At 43.5% G+C, this 12,281-nt stretch overlaps 2 pseudogenes; both read left to right on the forward strand.

Annotated features, from left to right (window-relative positions):
- The first annotated feature begins 754 nt into the window (after positions 1 to 754).
- Positions 755 to 3,257, forward strand: LOC147960684 (uncharacterized; annotated as a pseudogene).
- A 5,227-nt stretch (positions 3,258 to 8,484) lies between these two features.
- On the forward strand, positions 8,485 to 10,337 carry LOC125527166 (uncharacterized; annotated as a pseudogene).
- The last annotated feature ends 1,944 nt before the right edge of the window (positions 10,338 to 12,281 follow it).

Here is a 12,281-nt window from a genome sequence, read left to right on the forward strand (position 1 = left end):
TTGCACAATCTCATGGTCTAAGGAAATGATACTTGACATTAGAAAAGCTTTAGCATACGAACTGTACGATCTTTGTGCTAGGCTTAGGATTGGGTCTTGTCCATCACATCATTCTCCTAATGATGTGATCCCGTTATCAACGACATCCAATGTCCATGGTTAGGAAACCGTAACCATCTATTGATCAACGAGCTAGTCAACTAGAGGCTTACTAGGGACATATTATGGTCTATGTATTCACACGTGTATTACGATTTCCGGATAATACAGTTATAGCATGAATAAAGACAATTATCATGAATAAGGAAATATAATAATAACTAATTTATTATTGCCTCTAGGGCATATTTCCAACAGTTCTGATGGTTTGCAGCAGATATCTTCTCTGAACACTGCGTTCATGCCTCTGCAATACCCGTTGCTTTTTCCTTATGGTGAGAGGGGGTTCCAGGTTGATGTTCCTCACCTGATTGTTCCTGAAGAAGGTGATGATGATGGGGTCGTAGATCCTGATCCTGCACCTGGAAGTCCATCTGTTGAGGCGTCTTCTTTGTATCCTTCTGGGGGTGGTGACTCGGACACGAATAGTCGGAATAGGATGACCATGCAAGATTACTATCGTTTTATGTGCCATTACAAAGGTGATTAGCCCAATCCATATATATGCTATGGTCTCCTCTCCTCCCAGTCTGTTGTTGATGCACGCGCATGCATCGATGAGAGTAGACTATGGTATATCATAAGAAATCAGGACATGTTCAGATCAGAGCATATGGGTATTACCGATGCAGTAGGTGATGGGTGTGTAGATGGCGAAGCTGTTGGAAAGAGGACCATTTTGCCCTCCAGTCACATGGGTGGTCGTCGTTATTTTAATGAGAACTTCCATGATGGCATTGCCATTTGTCGGGTGCATGGTGCACCAGACGTATTTACCACTTTCACATGTAATCCCAAGTGGCCCGAGATCACCGCTGCATTAGAGCCAGGGCAGGCGCCTTCTGATAGGGCAGATGTTGTTGTTAGGGTCTATCACATGAAGCTTGTTGAGTACTTGGATGAGATCAAGTCAGGCCGGGCTTTTGGCCCCATTAAAGCTGGTACTATGTGCTGCTGTGCTTTGTGTGTGGTCGGTGTTTCTCACCGGTCTTTTGTTTATTTTGCTTGCAAGTCTGGCTGACTTATCTTTTTATTTCCTTTTCAGTTCTATATACTGTTGAGTTCCAGAAGCATGGGCTGCCACACGCGCATATACTTGTCTGGCGGATAGGGGGCAACGGTGGGATTGGTGTTGAAAATATTAATTCATTAATATCTGCTGAGATACCTGATGCGGTGCTTGATCCTCTAGGGTATGCTTTAGTTTCCGAGTTTATGATGCATGGCCCGTGTGGTGAAATGAACGATAAATGTGTCTGCATGAAAAAAGGTGTTTGTTCTAAATATTTTCCAAAGGATTTTAGAGATGCTACTGTCATTGACGATAACGGGTTTGTCTTATATCGACGTCGCGATGACGGTCGAAGGGTTTATAAAAATGGTCACTTTCTTGACAATAGGCATGTTGTTCCTTATAATATGGCGATGCTCAAGAAATTTCAGGGTCATATAAATGTAGAGTGGTGTAATAAGACACAAGTGATGAAATACCTCTTCAAGTACGTCACCAAGGGTGCTGATTACTCTAAGGTCATGTTAGAAAGGTTAAAAAAATTGACTAAATCTGGTTGTTGTACAGTGGACGAGGTTCAGGAGTATTTGATATGTCGTTATATATGTGAGTATGATGCATTATGGCGCATATTTGGGTTTGAGATACACTTTAAAATGCCGTCGGTTCAAAGGCTCACTATTCATATGCCTGGCATGAATACTGTCTACTATCATGCTGGTGCTGACTTCACGAAAAATGTTGGTTCTGACTTCTTGCAAAAGACTATGCTTACCGAATGGTTTGTTGTGAATGAGATGTTCGAAGAAGCTCGGTCATTGACGTACTGTGATTTTCCAATTGCTTGGACATGGGATGTTAAAAGTAGGTCATGGCATCCAAGGGGTAGGGGTGAAAAGATTGGCCGCGTATATTATGTGCATCCTTTGAGTGGTGAATTGTATTATTTATGCATGCTTTTGATGATTGTTAAGGGGGCTAGGTCTTTCGAATATCTCCGAACGTATGCTGGTCGTCTTTATCACACCTTTAAAGAGGCTTGCACTACGCGTGGTTTATTAGGAGATGATAGTGAGTGGTACACAGCGTTTGATGAAGCGGTTGTTTGGGGTTTGGGCATCGGCTTAGGTAGTTGTTTGTGACCATGCTCATGCATTGTTCTATCAGGGATGAACTGGGTTTCTTTGAACGTTATTGTGTTAGCATGTACGATGATATCCAGTATAGGTTGCGTCACGCCCTAGGTAATTGAAATTATGTTGTTCCTCCTGAGAGACTAAGAGATATGCTTCTCGATGAGCTGGCCGACGTTTTTTTGAAACACGGTTCTGATATAAGAAACTTTAATTTACCGCCCCGCTCTTGCGAAGGTGAACAATCTGATGATAATCGTCTAATCCGTGAGGAATTGTCTTATGATGCATGTGCTTTAGCAGAACAATCCTTAGTTATGTTTGATAGCTTAAATGAGGACCAGTTGTTTGCTTATAAGACGATTGTGGGGTGCGTACAGGCGGGGGAACCAGGCTTTTTTTTGTCTCTGGGTACGGCGGTACTAGGAAGACTTACCTGTGGAGTGCAATATGTGCTTTCCTTAGGGGTGAGAGGAAGATAGTGCTTACTGTTGCATCGCCCGGCACTGCGTCGCTGTTGTTGCCTAGTGGGAGGACTGCTCATTCTCGCTTTAAAATACCTATTCTTCTTGAGGATAATACACAATGTGATATTAAAAGAGGTTCTAGGCTTTGTAAGTTGATGATGGTATCTTCGCTTGTTATTTGGGACGAGGCGCTTATGACACACAGGAAATGCTTTGAGGCCGTAGATAGAACATTGCGTGATGTCCTCTCTGTGGGTAATCCAGATCTTGCAGATGTTCCGTTCGGTGGAATAGTAATGGTCTTGGGTGGTGACCTTAGACAAATCTTACCGGTCGTCGAGGGAGGTACTAGGCCTCAGATTATTGATGCAGCGATCACAAATTCCCCGTTGTGGCGCTCTGTTCGGAAATTATCGCTTTCTATTAACATGCGCTTATTTGTCCCTGGGCGGATATTCAGGCGCGGCAAGATGTTGCCTTGTTTAGCAGATGGGTTCTAGATCTGGGGAGGGGAAGCTGCCTGTTACAAAGCGAGGTGATGATGTCGAGGCTTCTTGGATACAGATACCGGACGACCTCTTGGTTCGTACGACCGATGGCCCAATAGCTGCTATTGTTTCTTCTGTCTATGGTGATTTTTTACTCAACTACCTAAACTCTGGCTACTTGCAAGAGAGAGCCATTTTAGCTCCTACCAACGACCATGCTGAGGATATTAATGACTATATTATTAGATTGGTTTCTACTGATAGCAGGGACTATTTAAGTGCTGATTCTATTGACGACTCTACAGATTCTGTTAGAGACAAAGAAGTTTATTATCCAGTTGAGTACCTGAATGCAACTAAAATTATAAACTTCCCAAACCATAGGCTGACTCTTAAGGTTGGTGTTCCAATTATTCTTCTTAGAAACCTTAGCCAGGCAAATGGTTTGTGTAACGGTACCCAGCTGATCGTAAAAGAATTGGGCGACCGGCTTATCAAGGCTGTTATTATGACTGGCTCCAATGTGGGTGATACCGTTTATATCCCCAGGATTGAGTTATTGGCGAAGAAAGGAAATGCACCCTTTGTGCTTAGGCGACGCCAGTTTCCTGTTCGTTTGTGCTATGCCATGATAATCAATAAGAGCCAGGGACAGACCCTGTCTGCTGTTGGCATATATCTTAAGGGTCCTGTTTTTACGCACGGGCAGTTGTATGTGGCAGTGTCTCGTGTTACTTCAAGAGCTTCTTTGAAAATCCTTATATTAGATGCTAATGGCAACTGTGGTTCTGAGACCAAAAACATTGTTTTTCCTGAGGTCTTTCGGGCCGCAGGGATGGCCTAGGTTTGTATACAACGCATGTCTTCATTTTGGTAGTCAGTGGCATGCTTTTGTGAGTTGGATGATATCTTGTTACACGGCATTTGGCAATGGCTGAATAAGTGTGTTCCGTATGGTGGGGTTGATATTTTGAGTGTTTGCATGTATTGGCGTGGCTTATGTCATACTGGTTTATTTAGTTTAACAGTGGTCGTGTGTTTTGGTGATGACCCTTTTGTTGTAGATGGCGATGGCTGCCCTGTAGTCTCTTGTTGTCGGTGACAGGAACTTGACCATCCGTGTGTATGTTTCGCATTTGTGGCAGCACCGTGGAGACGCTGATGACAGCCCTATCAAACACACTGACATGGTCCTTTCGGATGCCCGGGTATATGATTTCTCCAGCCTCGGCGCCTGCATTGGTTGTAATTTTCTTCAGCCTTCTATGCTTGGTAATTGATGCATGTTGTTTCTTGGCAGGGCAACCACATCTATGCTGAGATTGGTGAGAAGCTTGTGCCTAAGTTTATGGGCAAAATGAAGGCAGGATGTGCATATGACATTTCACAGTTCTTGGTGTTCCCGAACAAACCTTGTTTCAAGCCTGTCTATGCGATACACATGATCAGGTTCAATAGGTTCAATACGGCCGATCCTAATACTGATTCAGAAGCTCAGTTTCAGGTTCAATAGGTTCAGTACGGCCGATCCTAATACTGATCCAGAAGCTCAGTTTCCCTTCTGCACCTACTCACTCACTAAACTATCACGCCTCCCCGCACCTCTCGAGACACCTGAATTCTTCACAGGTGTGTTTCCTACACGATCATTGTCTTCGTTTGTTTGTTGTGTGTGCCCGTAAGATGTTTTCCTTTTCTCTGGTTGTCTAGATGTGCTCGGCGTTATCACTGGTGTATCCGATGTTGTTCAGTATCATAGCTCGAGCAGGAGCGAGCCTTCCACAAAGCGTTGTATCAGTATCATGGACCTAAGGTATGCCATCTTGCCCTGTCAGGTGCTTGTTGTTTGTGTTGTTGTCTCTATTAGCCTGCCATTGCTTTCAGTATATTTTGTTTATATTTTGTGCAATGGGTGCCAGATAACTGTTGTGCTCTGGGGCGAACGTGCTACAACCTTTCAGGGAGACTACATTATCGAGCTGGGCTCAATTGAACCAGTGGTTGCACTATTTGTTGGAACTCTGGTGAAGGCCTATGAAGGTAAGAACTCTTGTTAGGTTGACTAGATGGCTACTCTTTTGCCCATGTCTGTTTATGTGACGTGCTATGTCTTTGGTTGCGGTCTGTAGGTCGAAGGGGTGTGAGAGGAAGTGTAGCGCATCGGTGGTACATAAATGATGACACTTCTGAGATGATAGACTTTGATAAGAGGTACATGCTATCCGTTTATCTCCGCACTAATTATGTGCTGTCCTTTGCCTGATTTGATCATATGCTTATGTTCTTGATCTTATTGCTAAAGGCTCCAGGGCAAGTTCTCTCCTGTAGAAAAGATTGTCTTCCAGGGACAGACAACAGCTATGCATTTTCCTTGACCGTAGTGATATACTGCCGCATGTATTTTTTCTATGAACTTACCATCCCTGAAGGAAAGAAGAGTAATTCTTCCCCGGCCTCAGTCAACAAAAGGTATGAGCTGTTCCAACAAAAATGATCCAAGATGGCGTAAACAAACGATTCTAGATATGTGATGTGAATTTGTTGGGTCTGTGACCTGTAGTGTCGATATAAAGAGAGTGCCAGCAAGTGGTCTACCTAAGTCTGTGTTGTGTAAACCCTTGTTTTCCGATGGCCGTGCTCAGGTATTTCCTTTCGTTTGCTTGGTGAAAATACATCCAAACCTATTCACATGGTTGTTTGATGGTCAGTTGACAAGGAATATTTGTTTATGCCTGCTAGGGGCTCGAAAAACTGGATGATGCTCTGCTGGTCTCGGTGGTGAGCTTGCTGCTACGTTGAGATATCTGGGTGTGGGTTGATACGAGTGTTTAACAATATATGCATAATTTTTCTACTTCTTGTACATAATTGTTATTTGTTCTTGAAGCAAATCAACTGAAAGCCTGACGGCGGATGAAGACGAGACGTCCGCGACTAAAAGGGCTAAGTTGTAGTCCAAACGGCCCTAGGCGGATCATTATTTTGGTGTGTCAGCTAGGTACCTTTTATATCGTTGGTCGCCTCCTATGTTGTACACGATTTGGCTCTTACTTGAACTTGTGTTATTGCAGGACCACAATGTGTTGGTTAGATGTGCTCTCGCATTGATGGTCTAGCGAATGGACGTCTCGACGTGTGTTAGATGGTGAAGCTTCTTCCTAGGTCCATCGTCCCTTTTGTCGTGCCGTATTGCTTGCAATGCGATGTTACGTTACACCGACCCCAGGAAACTTTAATGTGGTGCTTGTGAAAGACCAGCCGCTGTTGGTACTATGATCAGCATTGGCCTTCTATTTTGTGTGGTGTTTGTTTAGCTCTTGGTTGCTAACGATGTATGGTCAGTGCCATGAGATGGTGCTTCTGATGGATTAACTACTCTGTGGTTGATGTAAGTTATGAACCAGTTAAGCTGTGGCTCTAATGTCGGTTTTCTAGTCCGTTTACTGTGTCGTATCATATGTTTTATTTCCTGTATATGTTGTGTGCTCTGTTCTGTCTTCGGACTTATGTCGATACCATCAGTAATAGACCAGTGTGTACCTTGCTTTCTTTGAGCATCTATTAAATTAGTACTTGAATGCATATGCTAAGTCTGGGCTACCACTAAGCAAGGAATTAACGTTGGAACCGGCACCCCGCGCCAAGGCGCGCTCCCGATCTAGTTAACATGAACGTTTCAGCCCATGTGCAGCTCATTGCACGCTAAAATATAAAAAAATCATCATAAAGAATATTGCCTAACAGGCCATCGTGAAAGGAAAAGTGGCCTGTTAATTGCAGCACGCAGCCACGACCTGATTATGCACTCCCATATCACTAATCTCTCCAAGCCGCCGCTGCTATCGAAACTGACACCTGATGGCTACTGTGATCGGATCTCTTCATCGGCTCACCATCGAGAGAAGCGGAGAAGGGAAGGGATCGCCGCTTCGCCGGGATATACGCAGGTGTCGATCCATGCACATGCCGCCGTTCCCAGCAGAGCGGACCCACTTATGAACAACAACCACACTAGGGGAAAAGGTATTTGATTCTCACATAAGATTTGTTCTTTGATTTAAAAATTATAGAAGTATAATCAGACAAATTTAGAATCAATTATCACACTCCTACTTGTGCTTGTGTAAACATGAAGAAGAAGAGATCAGAATTAATTCGTAAATTTTCGATTCTGATTTTGGGACTGTGTTGAGTCAGTAAGGTCCATCTCGCCACTTCCAATAAATAATGAGATTGGTAATATATTATTTACCCACATTGCATTATTACAAATTATTATTTCTTAAGATTATCCGGTGTTCCTAGTGTTGTGAATTTCTTTTGTCATTTGTCAATTTTTTATCAAGTTTTGATCATGTGAATGCAATGAATAGACACAAAAAGGGTATGTTGGCACCATGTCATCTCCATTAGACCAGACCCTATTTTTTTTACAACATAGCCATTGCGTATGAGACTTAGAGCATCTCTAGTGGATCATCTATATGGACGTGTATAGCAAATATACACGATGCCAGCTAAAAAATTACTCCCAGCGACTCGTGTAAAAGGGCGTGTAAACATCCACGCCCAGTCCACGACGGTACGAGGCGTGGAAATATACACGAGCAAGCCACGCTCGCCAGCTCGCGAAAACGAGACGGCTGCTTCGTCCCGCGCCCGCCCGGAGGAAGAATCGGAGGAGCTCGCCCCCAGGTCGCCGTCGCGTTTCTTCTTCGGCCGTCGCCCAAGGTAACAATTTCTTCCTCTTCGGCCTTGCTCACGAGCGGGAGGGGGGGGGCAGTGCACGCCCTGCAGCTAGATCTGGCGGCGGCGGGAGGTCGGCCGCATGGGGAGGCTGTGCGGGCAGCGGGCGGCGCTAGCTGCGGGCGGGGCTAGCTGCGGGCAGCATCATGCGAGATGCGGGCGGCGGGGCGGCACTGTGCGGGATGCGGGCGGGGTGCGGGATGCGGGCGGCAGAGTGCGGGTGCGGGCGGTGCTAGTTGCGGCCTGGGGAGAGGTAGGAGGTTGACAGGCTGGGGAGGCCGGCGGCCTGCGGCCTGGGGAGAGGAGTGAGGTCGACGGGCAGGGGAGAGGCAGCTCTGAATCGAAGCAGTGAGGCCGAGTGGGTGGGAAAAAGCAGGAAATTGCAATGCTTTCTCCATCTGGTGTTGATATTTGATATTTGTCTATTGCAAATTGTTGCTTGGCCATGTCAATTTGATGTCAGATTGTGGTCTAAAATAGCTATGCATTGGTTGCTTGCAGATGGATGGTGACCAAAGCTTCTTGGACACCATTGGTTTTGGTTACACACAAACACAACCAGATAGTCCAATTGGAGAGCAGGCAACTCCATCAACTCAGCATCGTTCTGCAATAACAGAGAAAGGAAAATCCAACAAAGGAAAAAATTGGTCTAGTGATGAGGACAAGGTTCTCATAGCAGCATGGGAAAATACAAGTTTGGATATTGTTGGGACAGATCAAAACCGAGATGCTTATTGGGATAGAATTTCAGAGTACTACAACACACACAAGGAATCATCATGGCCGGAGCGTAATGCTAATGCAATCAATTGCCGTTACACAACAATTAACAGAGAGACCTCTAAATTTTGTGGTTGCCTTCAGCAGATTTTAAATAGGCAAGAAAGTGGAAGGACTATAGAAGAAAAGGTATGCGCATTTCTTGTAGTTCTATATGTGATGTGCAATATTCTATATGTGTTGTGCTTATTTTGACAACATATTTATATGTGCAGACAAACGATGCACACATTTTGTTCAAGGAAATGGATCTTAAAAAAAGAAGCCTTTCACACTGATGCATTGCTATGTAGAGTTTTCGAAGTATCCAAAGTGGCAGACAAGAGAAGTTGAAACTTCTCTTAAAAAACAAAAGAAGACCATTGATGCAAGTCCGGGCACAGCCACCAATGATCTGGGTGATACATCCTCGGTACGTACTGATGCTAGGGGTGGGCATTTTAACCGAAGACCGAACTACCAAACCGAAAGAACCGGGACCGTATCCGAATAGACCGAAACCAAAAAAATCAGTACTAAATTCGGTCAGCAACTCTGTAAAACCGATATTACATCGGTCGTTTCGGTTATGACCCTCGACTACCCAAAGTACCGTAAGTAACCGAGAAAGAATAGTAACAGGCCAATTCAATGCATTAGGCCCATAGCCCACAATATCAACTAAACTTGGATGCGTCCGTTTAAGCCTTCACTTGGATTAGTTTAACGCTTCCCGTGAGAAAACTCACTTCGACGCAAAAAAGGGGGCTGCCACCGCCGCACCTTATCCACATCCAGGGAACCGCCAGATCTAAGCAGCCGCCAATCGATCCCTCTGGCTGGCGCCAGCGCCGGCACCGCAACATCTCCTCCTTCCTCGAATTTCTTCCCCACAGAGACCGTCTCCAATAGAAGTTTCCACCAGCGCTCCATCCTCCAATTCGCCATGCCTACAGGGACATCTGCTTCCCGAGCACCGGCCTGCAATTTTGTTCTTCAAGTTACAGGTCTGCTAGCTGAATCGGTCTGCTGAGATGCTCCAGTAGGATGCAGCTGCATCTCCTCTCCCCATTCCCTTCGGTCATACATGTATTTCTTGATTTTTTTTTCTACTGGCAAGTTGTTTGGCTTCTTCGGTCTTGAAAACGACGACCGAACCGAAGTCTCGGTCCACCGAACTCTCGGTTAGCAGGATTTTGGAAGACCGATCGGTCATCAATTTTGCAAAACCGAAATTTTTATTAACCCGAAGAACCGAACCGATCGGTTCGGGTTAACCGAATGCCCAGGCCTGTCTGATGCTACCTCGATACGCACTGATGCTCTTGAACATGAGAAAAGACCTGATGGTGTGAAGAAGGATAAGAGAGGTAAAGCTGATGACAGTGCTTGCAAGCTGTCATTAGAAACTGTGGGTGCAGCAAAGCTAGAGAAGGATGAGATCAAAGAGGCGGCAAGAAATGCTCGCTACGCACAGCAATTGGAATTGCGAAAAGAGGAGATTGCACTAAAAAAGAATGAAGATGCACGAAATGAGAGGGAGGATGCACGGAGACAAACTTATAACTAGGACATCACTCGTTTCCAAACTTTTGCCACACATGATCAATTAGATCAAGTTTAAGCTGATTATGTTCATCGAAATTTCTAATCCATCAGCTATGCGGTTGAACAAAGTACGCGACATTCTAAATCTGTGCATAAAAAGTAAATGAGACAGGGAAATGAAAAAATGACCAAAGCAGAGAAGTGTACTAATTACGAACCTTCGTCGAAACAAATGTTCGGGAAAGCGAGGAATCTCTTTGAAGTAGTCGTCCCACAGAAGAACAAATCCGGCATCTCTTCCTCGATCGATTGACTGACGTCCATGCTTGGAACCGCCATGGCGTCGAGCGTTCTTCCTCTCTTACTCCTCGCGCTCGGCGAATGCTGCAAGTATGAGTTCATCGTCGCCAGATAAAGATGACGAAGAACTCATGTCCCAAGTGGATGTGTTCATTGTGTTGCGTGAGAAACCATAGAGAAATCTAGGTGAGAAGAGAAGTCACAGGTAGAAGTGTGCTGGAAGAGAGGTGGTAGGGGTGGTTTATATAGATCGGAAATATGGCCATTGAAAATATAGCCATTGAAAATATAGCCGTTGGAAATATAGCCGTTGGAAATATACACGTCCTAACTTATACGTTCCACTGAAAAATTGGGATGTGTATAATTTAGCAAGATGTATATGAACGTGTATATGGAGATATACACGTCCAAATTTACACCATTCACTAGAGATGCTCTTAGTGTGAAACTTTGCCTCCCCTATGTCAAAATCCTGACTCCGTCCCTGCGTGCATGATTACGAGTATTCCCGTATGTTTTGGCACAGACAGCGATCGACATCATGCAGGATAAAGTTGTGCGATTTGTTTTCATGTGCAGTGTGATTACCTTTTTTTAAGGCAATGCAGTGTGATTACCTTTTTTCCAGGGGTTTCAATCTGATTACCATTTACACATTTTTTATTTGAGACAAGATTACCATTTACCTTTTTTTCTTGGAAAAATTACCATTTACCTGGCACGAGAGAGACTCGGGCACTTAACTAACTTTTCCCCCTGTCATTTCTGGGCAGTCCGTTTAAATGTTTTTTTTTTGTTCACTGTCTCACGTTTGTTCCATCAGGCGAATGACATGTCTCGCTTTCCCGCAAAAAAAAAAAAGAATGATATGTCTCGCTTATAGCGAGACCACCATCCGTCTCAATGAAGCTTTCCTGCACAGCACGTGCCTATGGGCTGGCCCAATACTGTGTTACTCGTTCCGGTCATTTGCTGATGTGTTCATTCGGACTTTTTTTGTTTTGTTTTGTTTTCTTTATTCCTTGTCCGGCTCTTTCGTCATTATACTTCGGTTTTTTCTTTTTTCTTTCATTTCCTTTGATTTCTCTTTTGTTTCTTTGATTGTTTTTATCCGTTTTGCTATTCTTTCTCATTATTCTTTTCTTTGTCTTTGTTTTTTCTTGGTTTACATCGTTTTTCTTTTCTTTTTCTTTGTTTCTTTCTTTTTTCTTGGTTTACATCGATTTTCTTTAGTTTTTCTTCATTTCCTTACAGTTTTCATTATTTTTTTGCATTTTTCATTGATTTCCTTTTTCCCTTTTCCTTTTTGTTTGGTTTCTTTTGTTTCCTTTTCTGTTTTCAATGTTTTTTTAGTTTTAATTCTACATTATTCGTGTACATCAAGAACATATTTCTAATAAATGGTTAACGATTTCTTTAATACATGGTCAACATTTTTTCTATACACATTTTAAACATTTTTCAAATACAATATAAATTTTTAATATCATGAGGTAAATATTTCTTCCATGAATATTTTAATATTTACAAATGCTTGATTAAAAAATTGCAAAACAAGATTAACATATTTCTAATACATGGGTAACATTTTTCTATACACATTTAACAATTTTCAAATGCTTGATTAACATTTTTGAAATACTTTATTCACATCAAACACATT

The sequence above is a fragment of the Triticum urartu genome, chromosome 7A (genome assembly GCF_056163025.1).
Source record: "Triticum urartu cultivar PI428250 chromosome 7A, HENAU_Tu73, whole genome shotgun sequence".
NCBI lineage: Eukaryota > Viridiplantae > Streptophyta > Magnoliopsida > Poales > Poaceae > Triticum > Triticum urartu.